The 27,484-nt window shown below is 31.9% G+C and overlaps 1 long non-coding RNA gene across 1 annotated transcript; it reads left to right on the forward strand.

Annotated features, from left to right (window-relative positions):
• The first annotated feature begins 1,116 nt into the window (after positions 1–1,116).
• Positions 1,117–27,444, forward strand: LOC131042514 (uncharacterized). Its single transcript, XR_009358321.1, has 4 exons — positions 1,117–1,725; positions 1,878–1,965; positions 10,379–10,491; positions 27,288–27,444. It is a non-coding gene; the product is annotated as an uncharacterized LOC131042514 (long non-coding RNA).
• Positions 27,445–27,484: the final 40 nt, after the last annotated feature.

Genomic DNA, 27,484 nt, shown 5'->3' on the forward strand with positions numbered 1-27,484 from the left:
ACACTAGCTCGACAAGGCTGGAAACACTAGTTGTTAAAAGACCAGATGGACTAAGAACATTTACCGTATGCCCCTTGGTACACATGTATGCAAACTATGGCGGCATAGACAAACCATGTAAATTGTATATAGAATTGCATGTCAAAGTGTAACTAGATGTGGTATTGTCTCTTGTAATCTACAACTAACAATCATAGCTTGGTGTGCAATGGGTATGACAAAGAGGTGTGGTTGTCAATCAAGAAATTTTTTGGTCTATTAGTTAGAAACATTTGTGTACTAGATGAGGTCAAGTAGAAGGCCAAACATGTTCTAATTAATTAGAACTATATTTCTAATATAATTTAATAAAATTATAATTACAATTATAACTTAATCTATAACTTAATCTATAGAAATAACGTTTTAGTAATAAAGTATAATAACCTTTACCCTAAATCTAATTAATTATAATTATTTTAAGATTATATTATTTTAATTGTATTTAATAATATTAATTATAATTTATCATTAAATTTATTGTAAATATAATATTAAACTTAATCTTAGATTTAATTTTTAAATTTGATATTATTTAAACTTTTTATAAAATTTTATTAATAAAAAAAATAATAATAATAAAATAATTAACCTATTTTATGTAAGATTTTTATAAATATTTAATTAATTTTAATATCAATCATATAAATATAATTTTTAAACATAAAATAAAAAATTAAAAAATTAATTTAAGTTCTGATATAATAAAAATCATAAAAAACTCAACAAATAAAAAATAATTTATTTGATCGTAATAAATATAAAAATATTACAAAATAAAACGTAAACAAAAAAATTCAGAAAAAATAAATTTATTTTTCTTAAATTTTGCAACAGAAAAACAATTAAAGAGCTGGGAAAAATGTGCTCAGCCAATAGAAAAAAACTAATAAAATGACAAAAAAATTTATTTAAATAAAACGCTCTACAAACTATAAGATAATGTTTTATTTCCTTGGCTACAACGGTAAAGAAAATTCAAATGAAACCTACAACGGTAATGAAAATTCAAATGGCATGGAGCGGGGAAAAGCATGTGAAGTAGGAGAAAGGAAAATATGAAGAGGAGGATTACACCAAGGATTACAGAAAGCAAACAACATGAAATTTTTCAAAAATTTAGAGTAGAATTACCTGTGTGGTGACTATGATGAGCCAACTAGCCATAACCGAGATCTTTCTATGGTAAAAGGCCTTGATGATATTAACAATCCCCACAGCGTAGGCAGATCCACTGCCAAACGCAGATTGTAATGAGAACATGCTCTTTCATATTGAAACGGCCAGGATTCAACGAGATGTGACCCAAAAGAGGCACTTTGTATTTTGTAGAGGGCAGAACTGCAGCCATGAAGCGCCCAATTGGAAGAGCTGCTACCTGAACTGATATCTGTGTGATAACCAGAGGTTCCTTTCTGTAGCCAAAGAATTGATTGAGAAAAGAGAGTGTTATGCAGGAGATTCTCATTTGGAATGTTCTTAAGCTATGTGCCTTTGCCCTGTTCAATGATGAATTCTCATTGGTGGAAGGATCAAAGGTTTTTACAGGATTCTTTTCTCTCACAGGCCGATCCAGCGGAGTAGTAGGCGTTGAAAGTAAATCCTCGGTTTTCTCTTCTCTGAATTCTTCAGCCATATCGAGATTCGAACCTGTGACTAAGGTTCAAACCCTGGAATTCAAAATTTGTAAGCTAATACATAATTTATTTACTGTCATAGATCATTTATTGTTTTGATTTGTTCCACCAAGATGCGTTAATCACGTTTATGAACAATATTTAACTCTGAAAACTCCCTGTCCATCTGTTCATGATTTTGATCTATTATTTGTTTTCTAGTTTTTCACATTCTGGCTGGTAAAAGATGAAGAGGCAAAACGGAGGATCAGAAAATAGCAGCCAAATGAGATCAAATTCCCTCTTCCAGGTAATTCTTTATTTTTTATTTTTTTTTTACATATCTGTGGTAGCAGATGAAGTAGCAGAGTAATGTATTGTTTACCCTGCCCACTAAAATTGTGCTTATGAAATTTAATAATAGATCGCTCAAAATGGCATGAAAAATTGACCTCTCTAAGATTTAATTCTTTGCATTAATTTTGGCTATCATGGCATTCTGCTTCATTGAATTCATGAGGCTAGGGCACAAAAGCACCTCTACTCATTCTTGGATAGATGTAGGGCTAAAATAACCATTGAAAACTATTCAAAATTGCATTAAAACCATGTATAAGAAGTTCCTGCCAAAGAATGGAAGGGCTATGTTTGCAGAAGGGTTTACAGAGTATAATATCATCAAGTGCTGTGTGAAGGAATGCAATGATTGCAGGTTAGACACACATTAGATTTGCTGAAAAGAGTTTAGAAACTTTTAAGCAAAAGCAATTGGCAGATGTAGATGCAGACTTCACAACCTTTTTCAGTTCACTTTCTGTCTGTGCAAAATGGGAGATTTGGAAGAGGATGTTGAAATCGATCAAAGCATAAAGAATTGGGATAGAAAAATGTCTAAATGTTTAGCTATTTCTTCTTAAGCATGAAATGTACAATTGTAAATTGGCTTTGACGTCTCAAGTTTTATGCTGTAAAATAGGAAATAGAGCTAATAAATTAGCGATGTGTACTTAAAAGATAAATTATTCAATAAATAAATTGTATTTACAAAGTAAGTAATGAATTTAGGTAAATTAATCTATATTGCACACAAAGGTCTCATGACCCAGACAAATTCAATCCAGTTCAAACTGAAACTATTATGAAACAAGAGCTGCAATGCAGCTGAAGTCCCTGCCATTGCAAAAAAAATTGAGAGATTTGTAACAATGTTGGCGTTCCAGTTGTAATTGAAGTTACAAATGGTAATGGCAGGTGTTGTTGGGAGAGTATCCAGAGTGTGAAAACATCATCAATATTGAAATTCTTTCTGTTTTAATTTCAAACTACAAATACCAGAGATCAACCATAAACATGAATAGGACAAAACAATAATTTATAAACTTAAAGGACTAATCAAAAGAAAGTTTACAACATAAGTTAGATTACAAGATGAGCCAAAAAGGATTTTGCAGTGAACTATCTAATAAGTTTAAAGAATATGCTAGTAGTCCTACACTTTAGTTTTTTAACTATTTCATGACATTTAGTAACGAAAAATGAAGAGAGATGCCATGCAAAAACAGAGAACACCATTTTTAAAACATGTAAGTACATTTACATTTGTTTGATGTATATGTATTGTTTGGGAGATGTTCATGCCCTCTTACAAAGTACTGATTAATGCAATGGTTAAATGGAGTAAACAAAATTGAATTCAATAGAATTCATATTGGGATTTAAAAAACTATGCTAATTATTTTTCTACCAAATATAATGTAGCAATTTGACTACAACCAAGCCAATTGCTCTACTCGACATCATAACAACAATTTATTAACTGAGAAAGAGGGGCTGCAGTTCCATATAATATGGCATGGTAAAAAAATTCATACCATGCAAAAACATAAAACAACATGTTCATACCCTTTTACAAAGTACAGATTCATGTAATGATTAAATGGTGTAAACAGTTTTGAAGTCAATTAAATTCATATTGAGATTTCAAAACCCATTCTAATTAATTTTCTACCAAATAATGTAGCAATTCCACTACAACCAAGCCAATTGCTCTAGTTGAAACCATAACAACAATTTGTTGACTGAGAAATAAGGGCCGAGCCCATTATGGTTCATACAGGTTAAGGCAAGTGTGGAAGATGAAAAAAAAACCCTTATTTTTCTTTTTCAAAGTAGAGATCCATGTAGTTTTTGTGAATGGAGAAAGAACAATGATAAAAATGATAAAAGCTTCTGTAGCTTCCATAAAACTGCTCACTTTATAGCAAAAACAGAGATTCATTTTAAGATTAAAAACCTATTGATTGCTTAGATAAAACTCATATGATTAAAGCTTATGTAGCTTTTATAAAACTGCTCTTGCTTATTGCAATTATGAAAGACTTTATAGCAAAAACAGAGATTCATTTTAAGATTAAAAATCTATTGATTGCTTAGATAAAACTCATATGATTGAGAAGGTTGCATGATGCAATTTCTCTTCGTCCGCAACCATCTGGCGGTGTGCTGGTAAGAACGAAAAAGTTGGTGTGGTGTCATACACATTATAAAAACTTTGAATACACACAAATTGCCAATAAATAGCTATAGAAACCATGTATTATAAAATGGCCAATAAGTAACTATAGAAACCATGCATATATAATCAAACTATAAAAAAAATATTATAACTAATTTTAGTCATGTATTATAAAATAGTCATGTATTATAAAATAACACACCGCAACCATCTGGCGGTGTGCTGGTAAGAACAAAAAAGTTGGTGTGGTGTCATACACATTATAAAAACTTTGAATACACACAAATTGCCAATAAATAGCTATAGAAACCATGTATTATAAAATGGCCAATAAGTAACTATAGAAACCATGAATATATAATCAAACTATAAAAAAAATATTATAACTAATTTTAGTCATGTATTATAAAATAGCCAATAAACTCTTAAATGCTTGGCTACTAGGCCTTCATTGGCAACAGGCTTGCCTTGATAGAGATATCCTATATTTTTTTAAAACCTAATGCCTAGTTTTGATTTCGAAACTCCAGTGTCAACAAATTTTACATCCAACTTTATATACATTTTTTTCAATCTGACCATCAATCTCTTTTTACTTTTTTCCATCTGTGCCTGGCAGTCTATTGACTGCCCTCTTCTAATATATATTCAGTCCTTGGCAGTCTATTGACTGCCCTCTTCTAATATATATTCAGTACAAAAACATAGTGAAAGAATTATCAACTAAGAAATTGTGCCTTAAAATCCAAATTAGTTGCATATCTAGCGAAAGCAACTCCAATCCACAAAATACAAAACTTATTTGTTTGGCTAGCTTAGTATGGAATTCAATGAACAATCTGCTCACTTAGTATGGCAAGAGTATGAGTTTGGTGAAATGTCACAAAGTTTTAAACCAAATAGTCAAGTCATTTCATGCGCTGTCATGATCACAGCTCATACGTTGGTGATTCCTTAGTACTTCTAAAACAAATGAGAAGGACATAGCCCAACCACTTTACCTTTCTACCATTCTCCCAGCATGATTTAAGAGAAAAAAAGGAAGAAATAAGGGAAAAACTGAGATGTGTGGACAGGTAAGGGTAGTGAGCAGAGATGAAAATAAGACAGTTTTATTAATTAGAAATAAGAATTCGAATGGATTTCCAGAATGTGAATTGTATGCTGAGCGATATAAGAGAAGGGAAAAAATTCATGTGTGGGGGGTTGCGAAGGGTAAGTTGCAGAGAGGGCCTCGATTGAGTAGTGCTGAGTGTGAGAGAGGCCATTGAAGGTCATATTTGTAACTAATGTGTTGCAGATTTAAAAGAATGAAACTATATTTCATTGTTGCAAGCTTCTGTTGAGTTAAAAACAGAGACTCTATTTTGTAAGTTTGTTTTGTGTTTTGTATTTGAGTGTTGAAGGCAGGAGAGAGTTTCTTTTGTCATGCATCAGAAAGAGAACAACCTAATTTAGTAGAAGAGCCTCAACCAAAGAGCACTTGGGACTTTTTGTGTAACCCGTTGTGTAGAATAGGATATCAGGAACTCTGTTGATAATCTTAACGGGCAAAGACACATTCAAATAATAGTTCTAAAATTCGCAGAGTATTCACAAATTTGGCAAAGTGATCACAAGATTTTCTAGAAAAAAACTATTTGTAGATAGCATAAAAAAAAATTTGACATTTGCTAGAAAATTGTATACCAGTTGCAATGAGAGGAGCTGAGTAATTATGTTCATGAAACAGGCTAAACTAAAATAGGGTTGCTTGTAGTGTTCATCATAAAAAAACATAATGAACATATAGAAACCAAAAAAAATACAAACAAGTAGAATAGAATTCGTATAAGTCTGTCTGAAAATTAGAGGTATTACTCTGGTTATAACAGACAGTAATATAATAATAGCGTGCACCTGTCCTTGAAAGGGCAAGGGCAGATTAAGTTTTTAAAATTATGATATTAACAATAATCACTTGATCTTGATGTATAGGTATTTGATAGACCTTTAGATTGTACAACATTAGCTTTTGTGTGTGTTAATTTGTCTTAAATTGAACTACAATATCCACAAGCCTGAAAATTTAGGAGTTCTTTGGTTCCGATAAAAACCCACAAATAGTGGACTTATAAGGCCAAATAAAGAGTAGTCATGGTGGTTAACTTTGAAGTAGATATCCATCCCTATCCTATATTCAATGTTGGTTTTAAGCTTGAAGCTTACTATTTATGTTTGTGATATCCATTTTAATTCTTTCTCACATAGTGCTTGATCTGCTTATCTACATAGCAGGGTGCTTATTCGATGGAAATAGGCAAGATAGGATAGATCAAATGTAGCATATTCAAATTTCAAATCACTTGTGCATATGTCTTCAGGAGAAAAAAAGGTTCAAATAGAAAATATTGAGGAAAATTAGTAGAGAACTCTAAGACAACATGAATTAAATTGTAATAAAATCAATTTGAAGTCTCATTTCTTTAACATATAGAGGAAGGAGAACTTTCCCAAATAACAACTACAATATACTAGTGCATGAGGAAAAGCTTAAGCTAGAGCACCTTATTTAGGTTGTCATGCTTCAATATCATCTGCAACTCAGAGTTAATATAGAAGAGAAACATAAATTAGTCTAGAAGAGAAACATAAACCAAAATCAAAGACAAATATGTCTTCTAAAGATTTGAGGCACATGATGTGAGATCTTTTTGTATTATAACCAAATCACATTTTACACCACTACATACACTATTGAACATAATTTTGTTAGAGTCTACAAAATAGAGTAAGGAAGTTTGTAAACCCTACTATGTCGGGGAAGAAGAAATTTGGATCTGGAAAAAGGCTTTTATATCTAGATCACCTAAATTTAAATAAAAAAATGAATTGAGTTTTTCTGAAATTGCTTGGAACTGTAAATATGAACTAGGACATACATCTGAATCTAGAATTATTTATAGAGTACAACTATGAACCAATGACTTAAAACTTTGTTAACTGATGAAAAGTACAAGTAACTAGCATTTAATTTGTAATTAAACAGAAAACACTAAAAAATTAAAAAACCTTCATCTTGAATATAGAAAAAGTTGATCAAAGAGTTGAAGCCATGGGCAATTCCAGTGTAAGCTCAATTTGTAGCTTTACTCAATATACTATTAGTGGTTGTGATCATTGTTGATGTTATTCTCATAGTTTATTTAATTGCTCACGACATCATATTGTCTAATAGGAGAATGTCAATAACTTTTCACAGTCGTATAGCTTATGGAAATCATTTAGGAGAGGAAAAACCATCAATCACAGACATGTTAGTTGTTTGCACAAAGAGATTTTTAAAGCTCTACTAACAATTGTGTATGAAGCAAAGCAAATGAAAATTTGTGCTTGAGTGTGCAGTTTACTTGTTGGAATTCCAGGAAAATGAAAAAGGCAAGAAGAATTGCCCAAATCATTAGGGTTTAGAAAAAGGGTTGAAACTAACAAAGCATAAGCGATAATGACACTAATGAAGAGCCTACCAAGAAAAGGAGACTAGCTTCTACCAAGGATTCACAAATCATGATAGAGACATGCTAGCTAGTCATTTTATCACCTAATTTCTTCCATGAATTTATTGAGTGAGATCTTTGGTAATCGTTACAAATATTAGGAAAAATCTTGGCAAGGATGGGAAAGGAAAGCTTAATCCCATTTTTCTTGAGGAAAGGCCTAACTATGTAGGATTTGGGTACTACAAAAGAACAAACAGAGATTAGAGAACACTCTAGTGCTGCCTATACATAAGTAGCTTTGATGGACAAGGATAACAAGCTATGTCTACATCAAAACCATCTCAGACCCAACAATCTAATTGCTTATTGAGACAAGTAGGTGACAACTCATACTTGAAACATAAGCCACCATGTTAGTTTTGCCACTCACATGTTGTACCACAAATGTATCTTTGTAAAAGGAGATCTATTTGACATTGTTATGGGATAATTTGTCTTGAGATTTGGTATATTTTAGTGCTTGATTGTCCATCAAGATGAAAAATACTAGATAAAGAAGCTTGGAAATAAACATTTTACACTATTCTCATGTGTAAGAAAGCATATTTCTTAAACACAAATTAATCTTCAAATTTATATAAATACTCAGGAACTTGACACTAAAATAATATAACCACTCACTTGATTCATAACATTAATGTGCCTCACATACATAATCAGAGCGGGTCTTATTACTTCCAAAGGGTATAGGAACCATAATTAAATCTACAAATACAAATAGGAAAATATGAGCGACTCATACTGATTTCCTTGAATCACCTAATATCTTCTATAATTGAATGCCCAATGCGTAGCTATGGAGTTATGGTCAACTTAGCTTGATGTTGTCACCACACATGCAACAAGGATAACTAATTGTTTTGATATAAAAATTTCCTCCTCTTCACAAATTGATACAACCTATTCTAGATTTATAATACCGTGGTATCCCTGGTGCTCACACATTGAGTATTGGTCTCCACGGGAAGAGTCAATAGTTGGCTAGTTGCTTGTATTGTGAGGCGCAAGCCTTACCACTAATGACCCCTTACCATGTTGAATATTGGATCTCTCCTTGCTCCATCTGATAGATTGGAAGGATGAAGGCAACACAAGGAATGGTGATTGCAAACAAAAAACTTAAAATCCAATCCTTGAGGTCCAGTTTCGGAGGTAGAGATAAACCTTTGGGTTATAAATTCCTGTAAAAGGAATGTGTCTGCACATGAAACTAATATTTTTTAAAATCCTCACCTGCATGCAACACATATAATATGCTAATTGCCAATTACCAGGCACTACTGTTTTTCCAACCAACTGTCACCTATGCATCTATGTCCTCTCTTGTTTTGAAGCCTTGAAACCGTTGCATTCCTGTAGAAGTCGAAAAATTGGCGAATAGCTTTAATCTTAAAAACTCTAAAATCCTGCAAAGGTCAGAGCACTACCTAAAGAAATGTGTGTTCTCTCCAATCGAAAGTCTAAAAAACTTTCCTGTCATTCTACAACCAAAACAGAGACCAATAATAGAGTGCCAAAAAAATTTAAACTAATACTGGCCTTAACAAATATGCAACTTTACTAAGGCAACTAGCATCAAAAAATAAACCTTGGGAAATACTAAATCCTGATTGGCTATTCATGCTCAGTTTAATCATTGTTTAAGGACTCTGCCCCTCCGCTATAGTTCCATGCATGGTAGGAACTAATAATCCTCAAGTAGTGAAAGATATTTGATAGTTGATCGTACCTTCCTAGGCGTCAGTAGCTTATTTGGCATGCATGTGGCATTCTGGGCCATTACGACGAGCTGTTATGTAGTCAATATTTGAAATTAGGGAATTGAGGATCAGGGTTGAGGATTAACTCTTCCCTCTTAAGGTATGTAAGGCTTTAGATTAATAGGGATTAAAGATGACAACACACCAAGAAACAACTATTGAATGAGGAAAGTTTGACAAAGGAAGGGCATTCGAGGAAGAGTTGTTAAGCATAACTTAAACAAGGTATCAAAGTTAAGGGCCAAAAATATGTATTAAGGAATTGACAGACCTTGGGGAGTTCAAAGTGGCTAACAGGACCCGCAACTTTGATAAGAAACACTAAGAAAATATTTTGTTATATAAAAATAAATTGGATTGTTTGTCCGACCAGAATGAATAGGAATCAAAGATCTTCTTATAGATTATCTTTACTATAAAAACTAATGGACTATTTACCTTGCTAGAATCAATAGGAATCACAGATCTTACTATAGGTTATCTTTACTCAAATAAGTAATGGATTGTTTTCCCTGTTTGAACATCTGAACAAATAGGAATCGTAGATTGTTTATATATAGACAATTGATCTTATACTATGATAATAATAATATAAAATAGCCATCTACCTTTGAAGCTGTCAGCCCTAGTTTATTCATCCTTACTATTATTATCTTTGTTGCTTTTGACGTGGCTTACTCTCTATGCCATTACGATGATAATAGTGAGCATCACATGTTAGATCTCAGATGTAATTCAATGTTTTGATAAAATTAGTATAAATTTGTAGAAATAAGTTTTAGATTTGACCACTTAAAAGGATATTTTTCTCTTATTCTTTAAGTTTTCACACTGTGTTTTATTTTTCTTGAGAATAAATATTTAAATCTATTTTAATTTCTTATAGATTGACTCGTATTTTTGTTTCAGCCATTCATGGCACTGACATTGGATTCATGGCTGGTCCCATTTCTCATGTTGGTACTAGCACTTCTCACAGGCCATTGACAACAGAGGATTACTGAGTTGCATCATCAACTTAGGTTTTTTCTTTTGCCCTTTTCTTTTTCCTTAATTTAAAACTTAGGGTGTGGAATTTTGTCTTTTGCCTGTATTTTTGTATTTATTTTATTTTATTTGAAGTACTTTTTTGTCAAATTGTTATGATTGACAATCAACTACTAGGATTTTCCATGGATGATAGTAATTACAAGCAAGTTGCTATCATTGAAGTTGATGTGTTTGGTGAGGTTGATGTGAATGATTAAACATGAAACCTGGTATGTACATGTGCTTGATGTTAGATTGTTTTCATGATCACTTTGTGTGACCACCATGCTTTGTTCTGTGTGTTTTTTGTTTATACCCCTCTATGATGAACTTTTAAGAGTAATTTTATAGATTTGGGGTCTTTAATATTGGTATGCATTTCATTACTTTATTTTGTTGCTTTGAATATAAATGAACTGTAATAAAAATTGAGATTGATAGATTAAATCGTTTATGTGATAATTTATTACATTATAATATTCTTTCCCTTATCTCTATAAAAGATGTCCAACACACATTTGTTTTGTCTAATAGATTGAAAACCCTTTTTTAAAAACATTGAGTATGATATAGATCAAATTGAGAGAGAGAGCCTAATCTGCAACAAGTACTCCCTTGACCGCAATCTAAGCAAGTAATAACAAATTCAAACATGTTTATTTTTATTTTGCAAAACAAAAATTATCTTACAGTTTGCGATGTTGCAAGCATCATTTACATTCAAACTCTCTAAACACTCGTTCAAAATAGTTTTCAATATATTTGAAATTGCAACAAAGAAAACCCTGAAATTAGCCCTTAATATTTGTCTACAACAAAACTCTTTATGTCATGAAGTATTAAGAAGGAAAACTGTTGTTTTATTGAAATTGGAAGAAATTGTTGATACAAATCTGAAAATACTTCTAAAATCTGCGTTACAACGTTCTTCATCGTGAAATAGCCTAGAAAAGCTACAATACCAATTGAGAGAAAGAAAAGAACTAGGAAAGAATATAAAAGAAGCCTTGAGAGTAACTGAAGAGAAGTTGATGAAGAATTGTTTGTGCCTCTTGGGTCTGAGCTTTAACTGGTTGTCTTTTCTTGCTTCTATCTTTATCTTGAATGATTTATTCATCTTGGGTTGAATTTGGTGAAGAATGAGATAGAGAGAGGCCTATACTAGCTACCAACTGAAAGTTTGTGGGCCCAAACCTGTCCTTGACCCCATGCATTATCTGGAATGTGGGCTCCTAAACTGATGACAAACTACTGCATTATCTTCCAAAATCCCAATTTTCAGGCCTCAAACTGAAAGTTCCACCTTTGCCTCCAAAACTGACCATGAACTGATTGTCTGATGCTATCAAGTGGTTGCATTATCCTTGATTTAATGAATGATCTAGGAGCTTGTTGACTTAACCAAGAGTTTGCTTTAGTCTTCTTTTCTCTCAACACTCTTAAATCATTGTCTTTATACTCATTATAAGGCTATGGACTGTCTTTTAGACCTTCTTTTAATTGCTGGTAAAAAGATAAACTAGGATGATATGACTGTCCATAAAAGATTGCTCTAAGAAATGGCTTTTATTGGGTTTGTTATAACAATATTGCTACTCTATACCCTAGAAACCTTGCCTTAAATCTTTTTAGTAGTTTTGACTTTGCTCGCTTGTCTTTCTCTCTATCAAAGTCACTGTCTCCCCTTGACAATACTCCCCTTGCTAGGTATTCCTTGAATGGATTGCATCTTTCTCCATTCCTACACCATCTTCTATCCATTTATTTTCATGATTTCTCAGAGACAATGACTCATTTTATAAAGAATAATTGTATTTACTCTTCATTGGCGTCTTTATCATTTGCCCTATGAAATCAACTTCTATCCTTTGTCTCCTGGCTCTTTCTTGTTGTCGTAGTCATGAGGTCCTTGCTTCTATATTTGCATCATAATATTGAACTACTCTGAAGTTTTGTAAAGAAAAAATCCCTAGCCTCTGAATGCTCTGTGACCAATAGCTCTGGAAAAGATACTAGGATAGTGATTGTTTGCTTTGTTCTTTTAGATTGAATATGGCTATCTCTATTATCATTTAGACCTGCTCTCACTACTTTGTCTTTGAAATGACTATCCTCTTTACCTCATGCTTTAGATCTAAGGTTAGGTCTGCTCACATTTTTGAATTTGCCTCTTTTATCTTATAGAAGCAACACTGTGCTATGATAGAGATGTTTTTGCTAAAAATTGATAACCCCCTTAAAACTTGTGACTGAGCTTTTGGAGTATTGTGTTTTATACATTCTTTACTTGAGCCATTTTTATGGATAGGCTACCATTAGGGACTGCTATGATTACTGAAAGTAATCTTGCTTGCTACTAAAAGGGCTAGTCAAGGCATTGATTGCAATGATATGTGAATAAAACCTTTTTCTCATCTATCTGTGTTCTTTGTCCATTGAAATGCTAAAAAACTTTCACAAGTCTGGTAATTCCTTTATAGAAGGCTTTCATGGCCCTAAAGTTGCCTTTGTTTAATGATTTGGTGTTACTTTGAGGCTTTAATACTATGCTTTGTTTCTTTGACAGTGATGTATCTTTATGATTGTGTATGTAATGATCCTTGGTGAACATTTTATGCTATGCCTCCATGATATCTAGTAGGATTGACTGTTTTCTACCACAAATGCTATAATAGTATCTTTATAATGCATCCTCTTTAATATACACCATATACACTAAACTATGACTTCAATCTTGATATCACAATGATTACCCTATACTTAATCCTTTATGTTGACTGTCATGAACTATACCTTCTGCTTCTTAGAATTGTCTTTTTAGGGATTTTTATGACTAAGACTGCCTCTTTATGCCTTGAGAATGAACTACTCTTTACCTCTTTTGATGATGAACTCTTGATACTTGGGTTCTTAAGCATTAATATTTCTGAGACAAATTCATTTTGTAATTGCTTATTCACTTTCAGGTCCGCTCTTTAATCATGAAGAAATTCATTGTCATAACTTTTATATAATGCTCTATTTACTGTTAAGACCTTTATTTTTCTCTTGAATCTATTATTTATTTCAAAGAGACTGAAAAGGATTGCAGCTTGATAGTTTTATTGTCTTTTCTTGTAAAAAATAAATGCATGCATGTCATTTAACACCCATCTCTATTTTGCAAATCATGTCTTCTCTGTGTATGTTGATTAAGGTTAGCATTGGCCTTATAATTCTTGATGTTGTTGCAACTTTTATTCATTGTCACCTTTGGTATTTTAATCTCCAATATGCTCAAACAAAATAAATCAATTTTGCTCTTCATCTTTCATTATGATCTAGAGCTTCTCATTGTACACCACTGTGATAAACTTCTTTATTGGGTTGTATCATAGGCACTCTATGTAGGCTACTCACACAACCCTTGTCATTCACTTTTAACCTTATCATACTATCTTTATGACTCCATCACTGTATTTTCTCTTTAATAGTGATTGTGCGAGGTCTACAACAAATTCTCTATATCATATAATCGTTGTGAATGAGTATTCATGCTCATTTAATATCCTTGGACTGACTTGATAGCCATATATTGCTTGAAGTTGATCCTTTTATCCTTTGCTTGAGATTTTTCAGACTTTGAGAGTTGCAACTATCTCTTTATTTGTTGGCTTGATTCTTTTGGATGTTATGTTCTTTGTGCTACTACTGCTTTGTGAAATCATGAAGAGATTGTTGCAACAACTCTGCTTCAACAACTACAATTTTCCATAATACATGTAGCTTTCAAGTATATAACAAATCACATTACTGCTATGATTATTCTCCATTATATTTGGGACAAAAGCTTGCTTTGTATCCTTATCATTTCACTGTGAAGATGATCCATCCTTGATCAAATCTCCTTTTGTCACAATATTGACTACTCATTAATGTTCTGTTTAAAAATGCAACAACAATGAACATTGTTCAACTCTTCATTCTTTTGATCTAGGTGTTGTTCTCTCCGTGTTTGGGTAGGGTTCTGTCATTGTGTGCTCAAATGATGCTTTTTTGATAGTGATATATGTGCTTTGTGGACTAGAATGGGTTGTGCTATTGTTGTCCTTGAATAGGTTGACTCATTACTTGACATGGGTTGTCCTTACATCTTTAATGGTTGCCTTTGACTGTCATTTATCTATGTATATCTTTGATTGGACTGTATTTATCTTGTAGAAGATTCATATGACTATCTTCACCTTGATCTTGATGTGCTTGTATGTGGAGGCTTGGAAATAAAAAGATGGACTGTTATTTGCTCATGACTTAAAAAAATTATCAGCAAACTTTCCCTACTCCTATGATAGTCTAATACAAGTTATCAAGCATTCTTTCCTTCAAGGGTTTAGACTATCAAAGGTGTGAGTCCATGTTTTGAAACATGTGAACTACTCTTCAAGAAATTTCAATCATTCTCTCTTCAAGAAATTTCATTCATTATTTATCATAGATTTTGGACTAATTTGCTTTAAAAACACAGAAACAAAGAGGTAAAATCCTCTATATACATGCAAAAATTAATCTTTATCATGAAACACAAAGAGGGTGTGAATGTCAAAGAAGAACCTGCCTGGAGCTTGCTGAGCCTTTGCATGATATGGTCCTTTGTAGTTGGCACCTGGCTTCTCTTAACCTTTTCATGCAAACTCCTTCATTGAAGAGGCTAACTTCACGTTCAAACTCTTTGAAGTAACCCTTTGACTGATCCTTCATTTTATGACTTCTCTCCTTCACGCATGACCCATTACAAAGATCAGATGACTGCCCTTTTGTGAATCTTGAGATATTTATCTTTGATGTTGTAGTAGACATGTGAAACTTTGCATGGGAACCTACTCACAACAAGACTTCATTCTCATGAAAGAACTCAGAATAGACATAAAATGAAGCCCCAAATGCATGCAAAACTATAATGTACCCTTTTGGAATTTATCTTAATTTAGTCTTGAATCAACAATTCTAACTTAAATGAGATTAGTAATACATTCATAAATATAATTTAATGGATTCTAAAGACATTTTAACTATCATAATGCTAAGAATAATTTTAGAAGATGAAACTTATCTTGATAACTTTCCCTGATTATGCTGACCATAAACCTTCCCCATAAATTGATTATGATCTTCTTACAAAATGCTCTAGAACTCTTACAGTCTCCTCATAATTCTTTCATAAAATTCCTCACTATTTACTCCTATATTATATATTGATTTCTATATGCTCAGAAATCTCTCATTGCACAACTTGTTTCACCCTTCAATGTTGAGCATCAATATAGTATTGGGCCCTTCTTATCAGTGATATGAACTTCTGCGACAAAGTCTTCCTTGATTGGTAATGTCATCTCCTCATGCATCTGTATTTGGTATTTCTGTCGTCATACTGGTGCATTCAGATTTGAATAAAATAAATATATAAATTCTTCTATCTTCCCCCATTAGAATGATATCGATGTCTCTTAAGTAAGAAGCGAAAAGATGTGAATGTGAACAGTTGCCCTCCCGACATGAGATCACATCCCATATGAAAAGATAACTGACGCTAACGATTAGTTAATTAATGTAAGCATCTATTATCTTTCCTTGGCCATGAATGTGGGAATGCTTCTACATGTATCACTTGTTATTGATGAGTATATTTACTTATTAATTATAATCCGATGTTCATAATTAATCATACGACCGGTCTTTGGGTTTGATAAGGCATATCAATTGGTTTGATGCTGCCAACTATAATGTTAAGCTATACTTTACCAAGTTGATTATTGTCCTCTATCAATCTTCCAACGTTGTTTATTGTCCTCTACCACCTCATGGTTGCTAATATATAACATTCATTCTGAAACATATGTATTCTTCCTTTCATGATACACTGCCTTGTGAATCCACTCTTGTTGAATATCACTGTCGATTGTTGAGGGGACAACCTCTGACACCAACAATTTGCTTAGTATTTGATATAATAATGAACTTTATTTATTGATCAAAATGAGTGCTATTCTATTATATATATATTTTATTGAATATTTGTTTTCTAAACTTATTTATTATTATATTTGTTTCTAATTACATTGTTATGAGAATGAATGTTTACTTATTAATTAATTATTGATCAATTGCAGTTACACACTATTATTGATCAAACATTTTAATCACTATTTTATTAATATGTAATATTTTCAAATATAATATTTATTAATTTTTATTTAAATATTTTAAGAATATTAATTAATATTAAATAAATAAATATTTAATGATTTCAAGTAATCATTTGTTGATTATTTTATATTAATAAATAATTATTATTTCATTTAGGATATAATAATGATCAAGGAGGGGACATGACAAAAACTAATGGCTTTCAACTCCAACTTCCCTCCAAATCTCAAAAGATGCTTTTTTGCCTTTATTCAACGTCAAAATACATAAATTTGGAGAGTCAAATATTTTAATCAAAATGAGGAGGAAATTTAATGTTTATGACTTGATATATAGGGGCTAAAGGTATTTTGACTATATTTTTTGACTTGGAGGAAAAAAAATAGGTAACAATTACTTTTAATGTTATTATTGTTTGAGACTTTTGTTCAGGTTCCTACGCCCTTTCATTCATGTTGTTCTTCTTTAAAATTAATTGGTTTTTATTTTCCCATCGATTTGTCTCCCAAAGCAATGGGATGGACTATCTTCACACTTGTTTTTCCTCAATAATGTCACTGCCTATGGATTCTTGATCTTTTCTTTTCACATCCCATACCTCTCTATTTTGCTATGACCCTCATGATTGTTTCTATCTCACACATGACATCATTAATAATTATTTACCTTTTTAAATCTTACAAATCTTCTTTCCATTCAGTATATAGACTGTAGATTGAAATTCATTCCACATAGGAAAAATGCAGATGCCACAATGGTCCAATACTAGCTCATCTTTAACTGCAAAATATTTTATTGTTTAATATCAGTGCATATAAATGTTGAATGCCAGACACTTGAGAACGAACCCTACAATATTTCAAGGTCCATCTCTAGTTGCTAAGCCATTTATAATAGTGTTGTTCTTGGGAGATCAAATCAACACTAGATATATGGTTGAATGCGGTATAGATGCCTAAAAATATGGAAAACACTTTGGTATGAAACATGAACAAAGACTAGGATGAATAATTTGCTCAATTTGGGTGCATAATAAATGATTAACATTCCTTCAAGGAATTGAACATATTTCCCTTTATGTGAATGATAGAGTATAGTCTGACTGATTAATAATAAATGAAAGAGAAAGGTCCATATCCAAATCATGTTACCTTTGTTTCTGTTCTGACTGATGCAAGAGGATATTACCACAATCTTTTAAGTAATGCAACTCTAGTGTCAAAGAATGCAATGTTTTGATGTTATGATTCAAAAAAATTGTATTGCAACCATAGTAGAACATTTGTTATGATAAAAATAAGATATTATTTGTTACTTTTCAATATGAGTACAATGCAAAATTGCTATTGATTATTTGTTCAAAACTTGACCTACTTAAAATGATTTTTTCTTTTAACTGGAAATTTTGTTTATGGCCTTGTTTGAGATTTGTTTGTCTAATGCAAAACTAAAGATTCCCTAATAGGATATAAACTTCTCCTGCCTCCAATGACTTTTACTTTAAGTTGGATTTTTGTCAAGGCCCATTTTGAAATCTGTTTCTGTTACAAAAGTAAAGATTCCCTAATAGGACATACACTTCTCCTGCTTCCAATGAATTTTACTTTAGGTTAAGAGTTTTGTCAAGGACCTTTTTGAAATTTGTTTATCTATTACAAAATTAAAGACTCATTAATAGCCCTTTCCTTTCTAATTCCATGGGGATTTATTTTTGGTTTACAAGCCTTTCTAGAAAATTTAATCCATAGTTTGTGTTTCGTTGATTTAGTGGTTCACCAATATGATTCGACTATTCTGATGGGCATGGGTTGGAGCGACTGGTTAGGATAACTTATTCTTTGCATAAAATTTGTTATGGGCCAAAAATAGATTGCCTTGATAGGAAGGTTGGTTATTCCTTGAGGTCATGTTTTTTAACAGCCTAAAGAATGATCAATAGGCCAAGGCCATTCTTTAAGGTTTGTGTCTCGTTTTCATTGCATTTTTTTTAGTTTATGTTTTATTTAAGAATTTTTTAATTTTGATCTGAACACTAAATTTTAAAATCACAATTCTGAAAAAATAAATTTTAGCCCCCTTCTTTTACCTTACAACATAAGCTCCCTCCTTTCGCCCCAACTTCTTTTTGACCCCAACTTGACAGTAAGTAAGACCAAGGTAAGACGGATGGGCCTTGGGCTGAGTCACGAGGATACTCTAAAAGTAAAAAAAAAAACATATACCCCATTTCTTAATGTTTTAGGAATATTTAAAAAAAAATGAATTGTTACTAAAATAATGCACAATCAATAATTATAAATAACCCTCGCAAAATAAACCCCCTTCCTTCGCCTCAACTCCTTTCTGACCCTAACTTGGTAGTAAGTAAGACCAAGGTAAGACAACCAGACGTTGAGCTAGGTCGTGGGAATGCTTCTAATTTTGAAAAAAAATATAAGCCCCCTTTTTAATAGGCCAAAACCATTATTTAAGGTTTGTGTCTCATTTTTTTTGCATTTTTTTAAGTTTATGTTTTATTTAAGAATTTATTAATTTTGATCTCAACACTAAATTTAAAAATCATATTTTTGAAAATAAATTTTACCCCCCTTCCTTTGTCTCAGCTCCTTCTTGACCCCAACTTGACAGTAAATAAGATCCAAGGTAAGACAGACGAGCCTTGAGCTGGGTTACGAGGATACTCTAGAGGTAAAAAAAAAATAAAACATAAAACCCATTTCCTAAATGTTTTATAAATATTTTAAAAAAAAATGAATTGTTATTAAAATAATGCACAATAGATAATTATAAATAACCCTCACAATATAAGCCCCCTTCCTTCGCCTCAACTCCTTCCTGACCCCAACTTGGCAATAAGTAAGACCAAGGTAAGGCGGATAGGCGTTGGGCTGAGTCATGGGGAATGTCTTTAATTTAAAAAAAAACATAATCCCGCCCACCGTTTTTTAAGGTTTGTGTCTTGTTTTTTTTGCATTTTTTTTAGTTTACGTTTTATTTAAGATATTTTTTTAATTTTGATCTCAACAATAAATTTAAAATTCACAATTCTAAAAATAAATTTTACCTCTCTTCCTTCGCCTCAACTCCTTCTTGACCCCAACTTGGCAGTAACTAAGACCTAAGTAAGGCAGACGAGCATTGAACTAGGTTACAGGAATACTCTAGAGGTAAAAAAAATAAAATATAATCCCCCTTGCTAAATGTTTTATGAATATTAAAAAAATAAGTTTGAATTGTTACTAAAATAATGCATAATCGATAATTATAAATAACCCTCGTAACATAAGCCCACTTCTTTCGCTTCAACTCCTTCTTGACCCCAACTTGGCAGTAAGTAAGACCAAGGTAAGGCAAACAGGCGTTGGATTGGGTCGTGGGGAATGCTTCTAATTTAAAAAAATAAACATAATCCCCCATTCTTAATTGGCCAAGACCATTTTTTAAGATTTGTGTCTCATTTTCTTTGCATTTTTTTCGTCTCGTTTTATTTGCATTTTTTTTTTAGTTTAGGTTTTATTTAAAAATTTATTAATTTTAATCTCAACATTAAATTTAAAAATCACAATTCTGAAAATAAATTTTACCCCCTCCTTCACCTCAGCTCCTTCTTGACCCCAACTTGGCAGTAAGTAAGACCAAGGTAAGGCAGATGGGCCTTGGGTTAAGTCACAGGGATATTCTAAAGTTTAAATAAAAAATAAAAGCCTATTTCCTAAATGTTTTATGAATATTTAAAAATAATGTTTGAATTGTTACTAAAATAATATACAATCGATAATTATAAATAACCCTTGTAACATAAGCCCCCCTCCTTCGCCTCAACTCCTTTCTGACCCCAACTTGGCAGTAAGTAAGACCAAGGTAAGGTGGATGTGCGTTGGGTTGGGTCGTGGAGAATGTTTCTAATTTAAAAAAAAAAACATAATCCCCCCTATTTAATAGGCCAAAACCATTATTTAAGGTTTGTGTCTCATTTTTTTTGCATTTTTTTAGTTTACATTTTATTTAAGAATTTATTAATTTTAATCTCAACACTAAATTTAAAAATCACAATTTTGAAAATAAATTTTACCCTCTTTCTTCGCCTCGGCTCCTTCTTGACCCCAACTTGGCAGTAAGTAAGACGGGCCTTGAGCTGGGTTACAGGGATACTCTAGAGGTAAAAAAAAACATAAGCCCCATTTCCTAAATGTTTATAAATATTTAAAAAGAAGTATGAATTGTTACTGATAATGCACAATCGATAATTATAAATAACCCTCACAACATAAACCCCCTTCTTTCGCCTCAACTCCTTTTTGACCCCAACTTGGCAGTGAGTAAGACCAAGGTAAGGCAAACAGGCGTTGAGTTGGGGTCGTGGGGAATGCCCCTCTAATTTAAAAAAATACATAAGCCCCATTCTTAATAGGCAAATGTCATTCTTTAAAATTTATGTCTCGTTTTTTTTGCATTTTTTTAGTTTATGTTTTATTTAAGATTTTATTAATTTTGATCTCAACGGTAAATTTAAAAATTACAATTCTGAAAATAAATTTTAACCTCCTTCTTTCACCTCACAACATAAGCCCATTTCCTTCACCTTAGCTTCTTCTTGACCCCAACTTGGCAGTGAGTAAGACCAAGGTAAGGCAGACAGGTCTTGGGTTGAGTCATGTGGATACTGTAGAGGTGAAAAAAAAATATAAGCCCCCCCCTTCATAAATATTTAAAAAAAAGGTATGAATTGTTTACTAAAATAACGCACAATCGATAATTATAAATAACCCTCCCAACATAAGCCCCTTGTTTCGCCTCAACTCTTTCCTGACCCCAATTTGACAATAAGTAAAACCAAGGTAAGATAGACAGATAGACAGACATTGGGTTGAGTCATGGGGAATGTCTATAATTTTTTTTAAAAAAAAGTTTCCTTCTTAATAGGCCAAAACCATTTCTTTAAGGTTTGTGTCTCGTTTTCTTTGATTTTTTTGTTTGTTTATGTTTTATTTAAGAATTTATTAATTTTGATCTCAACATTAAATTTAAAAATCACAATTCTGAAAATAAATTTTAGCCCCCTTCTTTCGCGTCACAACATATGCCCCCTTTCTTTCGCCTCAGCTCCTTCTTGACCTCAATTTGACAATAAGTAAGACCAAGGTAAGGCAGATGGGTCTTGGGCTAAGTCATGGGGATACTGTAGAGGTAAAAAAACAAAACATAACCCCCCTTCCTAAATGTTTTATGAATATATAAAAAAAAGTATTAATTGTTACTAAAATAATGCACAATTGATAATTATTCCTTCGCCTCAACTCCTTCTTGACCCCAACTTGGGAGTAAGTAAGACTAAGGTAAAGCAGACATGCGTTGGGTTGTTTCGTGGGGAATGCCTCTAAATTATAATAAAAATAAAAAATAAAAAAATTAAAAAAATCCCTTCCTAAATATTTTATGAATATTTCAAAAGAATTGTTAATAAAATAATGCACAAAGAAAAATTTACTCATTATAAAATATCATTTAAAGAGCATAATAATTTCACCATAATTATTTAAAAACACATTGACACAATATATTAACATTATGTAAATATTTTTTATTATAAATAAAACAAAATATATTGTGTTGTGTCGTGTCGTATGTAGTATTGTGTGTTGTGTTGTTTTGTGGTTGTCTTAGGTCAATTAGGGGAGGCCAAATAAGCTTCCACCTTCACGTGGTTGGCCTTGTTAGTAGAAAATGTTTGAAAAAATATTCTTGAAGCTAAGAGAAGTTTGTGTAAATATATTCATTAAAAATAAATAATATTATATGCATGTTGAAATTCTCAAATAAAAAAGAAATTATAGTCTATATGCCTTATCTCAAACTCTAATAAGAATATATTAATGATATATATAAAACATGATTTTCTTGTTACAACATCTTAGCATATTGTTTCCCTGAGGCCTTTGTGGCATATCACTATGTGTGCCTATGATGTGTGAATAAATAATATTCCATATAATTCATATTATATACATGTTGAAATTGTCAAATAAATTTAAGAAATTGTGAATTCAAAGATTAAAATAAAAGTACATTTTAATTATTCATTATAGTTCTAGTTATAATTATTTCATTTATCATTAGTAGTGTAAGAACCTTATCTCAAACACTAAAATGAACACACTAGTGATATAAAACATGATTTCTTTTTGTTATGACATCTTGGCATATTGTTTTCCTATGACTTTTGTGGCATATCACTATGTGAACATGGGATCTATGCATGACTTAACCACTATGTGTACTTATGATGTGTGTAAATAAATTATATTTTATATAGTTCATATTTTAATTATTCATTATTACTCTTATAATACTTTCCTTTCTTATTAGCAGTGTAAGAACCTTATCTCAAACACTAAAAAAAAACATACTAGTGATATAAAACATGATTTTTCTTTTGGTTATTACATCTTAGTATATTATTTTCCTATGGCTTTTGTGGCATATCACTATGTGAACATAGGATATATGCATGACTTAACCACTATGTGTACCTATGATGTGTGTATGAGCTACCTTTTTCTAATTTAGACAGATTTTTGCTAGTTGTAAGGAGGTGGTAGAAGTTAGGATCCACTAAATTAAACATTTAGCAAGTTGTTGACATATCATTAATATCTATATGTTATATTTTGAAAGGCACACCTTGGATACAACAACTACTATGTGATGTTTGTTTTGTCAACATATCTAAAAATGAATCTAGAAGGATGAAACCTACAATGTAGCGTGGGATGCATTGACATTCCTATTTCTAGTTGGGATGTATTTGGAGGGTGAGTATTAGTGAACCAAGTAATGAGATGATGCATACAATAAGGTTGCATCCACTTCATATTGTCAACTGATCACCATGTGTGAGTTAATCATTGTGTACATGTATAATAATGACTTCATTTGCTATGTATTGTTATATTTATGTCATTACTAGTGATCACAACATGTAGTATGGGGTGCTTGTCTTGTCATCAGAAAAAAATGAACTATGAAGATGATGGTATCATTGGTTTTAGTATAGGTTGAATTGAGATTCCTCTTTCTAGTTGGGATACACTTAAAGGCTTATGTGTTGGTGAACTAGGTAAAGTAGACTCATATATAGACACACATTCTAAAGTAGGCTCTTTCTTAAGCGATAGTAGAAACAACCCTTACAACCCTTATGTAACTACACTGGTAGACTATGTCACAAGGTGTCAAGTGTTACCAAAAATGATAATTCTTCTTGTTGGATATTAGATTATGAAGGAGATATTCTTTGGCTAATAAATAAAAAATTTCAAGTCATTTATCATCAGATACGTTTGACTCTACAAACTTTTTACTATTGTTATAGTGGAATGCAACAAAAGCTAGGGAATAATGGAAATTGAAGCATTAGGTTTCTTGGAGATTTAGTGACAGATAGGTGAAAGATAACTTTTCATTCTCCCATTCATGGATTGACTATTATATCACACCTATTTCAAAGTTATGGTTAAACTAGATTGTGAATGCTATGCATTTAAAACTATTCCACATCATTAGAAAATTGAGTCACTCACAATTGGTTGTAATGGTTGAAGAAGAGATGAAGCATACATACAATAATCGCCGAAGACAAGAATGTAAATAAAGTGGTTCTTAAGTATACACAAACTTTTATAAAAATAGATAAACTATACCTTAAAGAGTCTCTTTAAGTAGGATGATTATACTCAATTGTTTCAAGTAGTAAAATTTGGTTGGATGTCGTCTAATTTGGAGTGGCCCATAGGATGTTCATTTCTTCAAAATAATATATTGAGCGTGCTTTCCTAATTATTCATTGATCTTCTTGAATTTTAGTCAGTTGTTTATTTTACCCAGTTACATAGTTTGTGTCAAATGCTTTCAAATCAATCGCAAACTAATTGAGCTACAACTCGCAAAGAAAGAAGAGTGGAAAACAGTGTAGGTGGGAGAGCACCATGTGTGGAAAACCTTGCTCACATGTTAAACACCTTTTACACAAGATGTAGTTGTAGATTTTTTGGATAAAAAGAGTGATTGTGTTGAAAGATATTATTGAGGGCGAGAAGTAGATGCTACTATAGTTGGACAACTGGAGCTCAACTTTGAGGAGGAATTCTCCATTGAGGATAAGTTTGTAAGATCCATATTAGAACTTGGATCTCCCAACCTATTCAAGGATATTGCACTCAAAAGAGCTAATAAATTAGATCATAAAAAGCATGAAATGTGCTTTGAATTTGAGTCAATCTAAGGCCCCCAAAGAGTCATATAGATGAGCACAAAGTTAGGACATACCACATTGCGGTTGGACTTTGTGCAAAATGAAGGCATTGAGACAGATAAGAGAAAGATTATGAATTAAGACCACATGATCAATCAACTAACAAAAATCATGCCATAGAAATACATAATATATTTATTTAAGAAATTCTAAAATGTAGATGTCAAATAATGAAAAATTGTTAAATCGATCATAGACTTCAACATTTAGACTAACCATTTAAAAGATGACGTAAAGGAAGTCTCTAAGTAATGTATTTTTTCTATTCATTCAAAATAAAACATTTCACATACTATACAAGGGTCCTATCGAGTAGTGCTCATAGAGGAGTTTTCATAGAAACAAAAAAAGTGTGGAAAGAAAAGGTAGAAGAAAAAAGGTTAAACATGGTAATGGAAGACAAACTTATGAATAGAAAGCAGTTATGTGCTAAACATGGTAATGGAAGAGGCCAATTAGGACCAGCTCAACATGTGAATTAGATTGTGCATGAATTGGGTTGCATTTAATGACAAACAATATTTTTTTTGTCTGTATTGTCAAAATCCTTTCATCAAACATGAAAATAGGATTTTGAGCAAGGGATACTTATGCAACCAAATAATTTTTGTACAACTAATAAGTCAACTCATCTTAGCCTTTAGATCTATATATTATGAACGAAGCTATAAAGGGATGTTCCACAATGTTTTCTCTTATATTATCTCAATAACATTGAAAAAAAAAACTTGGCACTGTTCCTTTGCGAATCTTGAGTTAAATATCAAAATATTGAATGTATAAACCTTCAAGGCGATCCAGTGAATATTTTCACTTGAAATAAATAAAATGTTGAGTTCATTCACAATAGTATGTTTTATTCAAAGCCATAGAGGAAAAGGAAGTTGCGTAGGAAGGGGCTTTAGAAGAATGTCTTAAAATACTCTCAAAACAATGAAGAATGTGAGACAATTTTATCTAGAAAGAAGAATAGATAAAAAAAATCTGAAAAATCTGATATTTTTAATGATTTGTTGGCAAGTCTGAGTGCTTTGAGAGTATCATTGGGATTTTTCTAATGGTTCCTGTGAATTTAATGTTAATTAGATTGGTCATATATTGAAATTCTGGTGTTATTAATTGCCATCGCTCAGTACACGTGTCAGTAAAAATTGACGTCAATTTGACTGTCATTAAATTATTTAATTCTTCAATTGGACACTATATGATCGTCATCACCAAAGGTATTCATTTAAATTTGACGCCCATTTGACTATCATCTATAAAGTATGAGGTCAAATTTGACATTTGTTTATTTGTCATCTCAAAAAGAGAGTTTGAATTTGATGTGTGTTCAAACACCATTTCTAACTTTAGTGAATTAAATTTGACTAGCATTTAGCATGTCAAGGATAAATCAATTGAATAAATTTGATATTCTTTTGACAGTCACACAAGTATTAGATGTTAAATTTGGTTTTTGTTTTTTATTAGAGATAAAATAGGTTTTGAGGGGACCCGAAACCCCTTACAACAAGTTTTGAAGGAACCTAAAATCCTCTAATTTTACATGGATCCAAAACCCAAAATAGACAACTATCAAAGGATTCAACATTGATAACCAGCAACCCAAACTCAGCCAAGCATCGAAGAGTCAAATTTGATGTTTGTTTGGTTGTTAGTGTACACATTTGAAGGTTAAATTTGACAAACATTAATCTATCATGCATAGAATTAATTGAGCCTAAATTTGATGTCTGTTTACTTGTCATCGATTATGTCATAACCCTCTTTTTGGACCTTGATATGACTTGCTATTATTATTACTACTACTACTACTACTACTACTACTACTACTACTACTACTACTACTACTACTACTACTACTACTACTACTACTACTACTACTACTACTATAATATTAATATTATGAGTAATGTTAGAAAGTGTAGTACCCCTACTCGTTTGGACTCATATTTTATTCTTGTTGTTTTCAGTGGATACATTACCATGTTTTGTTATTCAGACTTATATGACATTATTTCATGCTTTATCTGGATATGAGATGCATAATTAATTTGCAGTGTTTCAGTACTTGTGATTTATGACATTTTATGGATTATTGCTATGTATTGACACTTTACTTATCTATGCAATGTGGAATTATATGTTGTGTGTCTACGAGTGTTTTGGATGTAAGGGGACAATTTTCCTTCACTCATTTTGGTGAGACATGGAACGTCGCGATTCTCCTTCATCGGTGTGTATGTCGTGTATTCTATATTGTATTTATGCATGTGTGGTTTGGTGATGCAGGATATTGCAGGTACAAGTATCGAGAAGGTACGAGGTATCGTCTCCACCTGGCTTTACAGGTCTGAGCATGCCTTATATTTTTCGATGGAAGTGGAGGAGATAGTAGTTGACCCTATTTTATTCAGTTACACTCGTGTGAGTGTCGTCAGTTGGTCATCCGGTCAGTTTGTTCGACCTTCGTATTTTGTTGTTTGATC

This window comes from Cryptomeria japonica, chromosome 1 (genome assembly GCF_030272615.1).
Source record: "Cryptomeria japonica chromosome 1, Sugi_1.0, whole genome shotgun sequence".
NCBI classification, from domain to species: domain Eukaryota; kingdom Viridiplantae; phylum Streptophyta; class Pinopsida; order Cupressales; family Cupressaceae; genus Cryptomeria; species Cryptomeria japonica.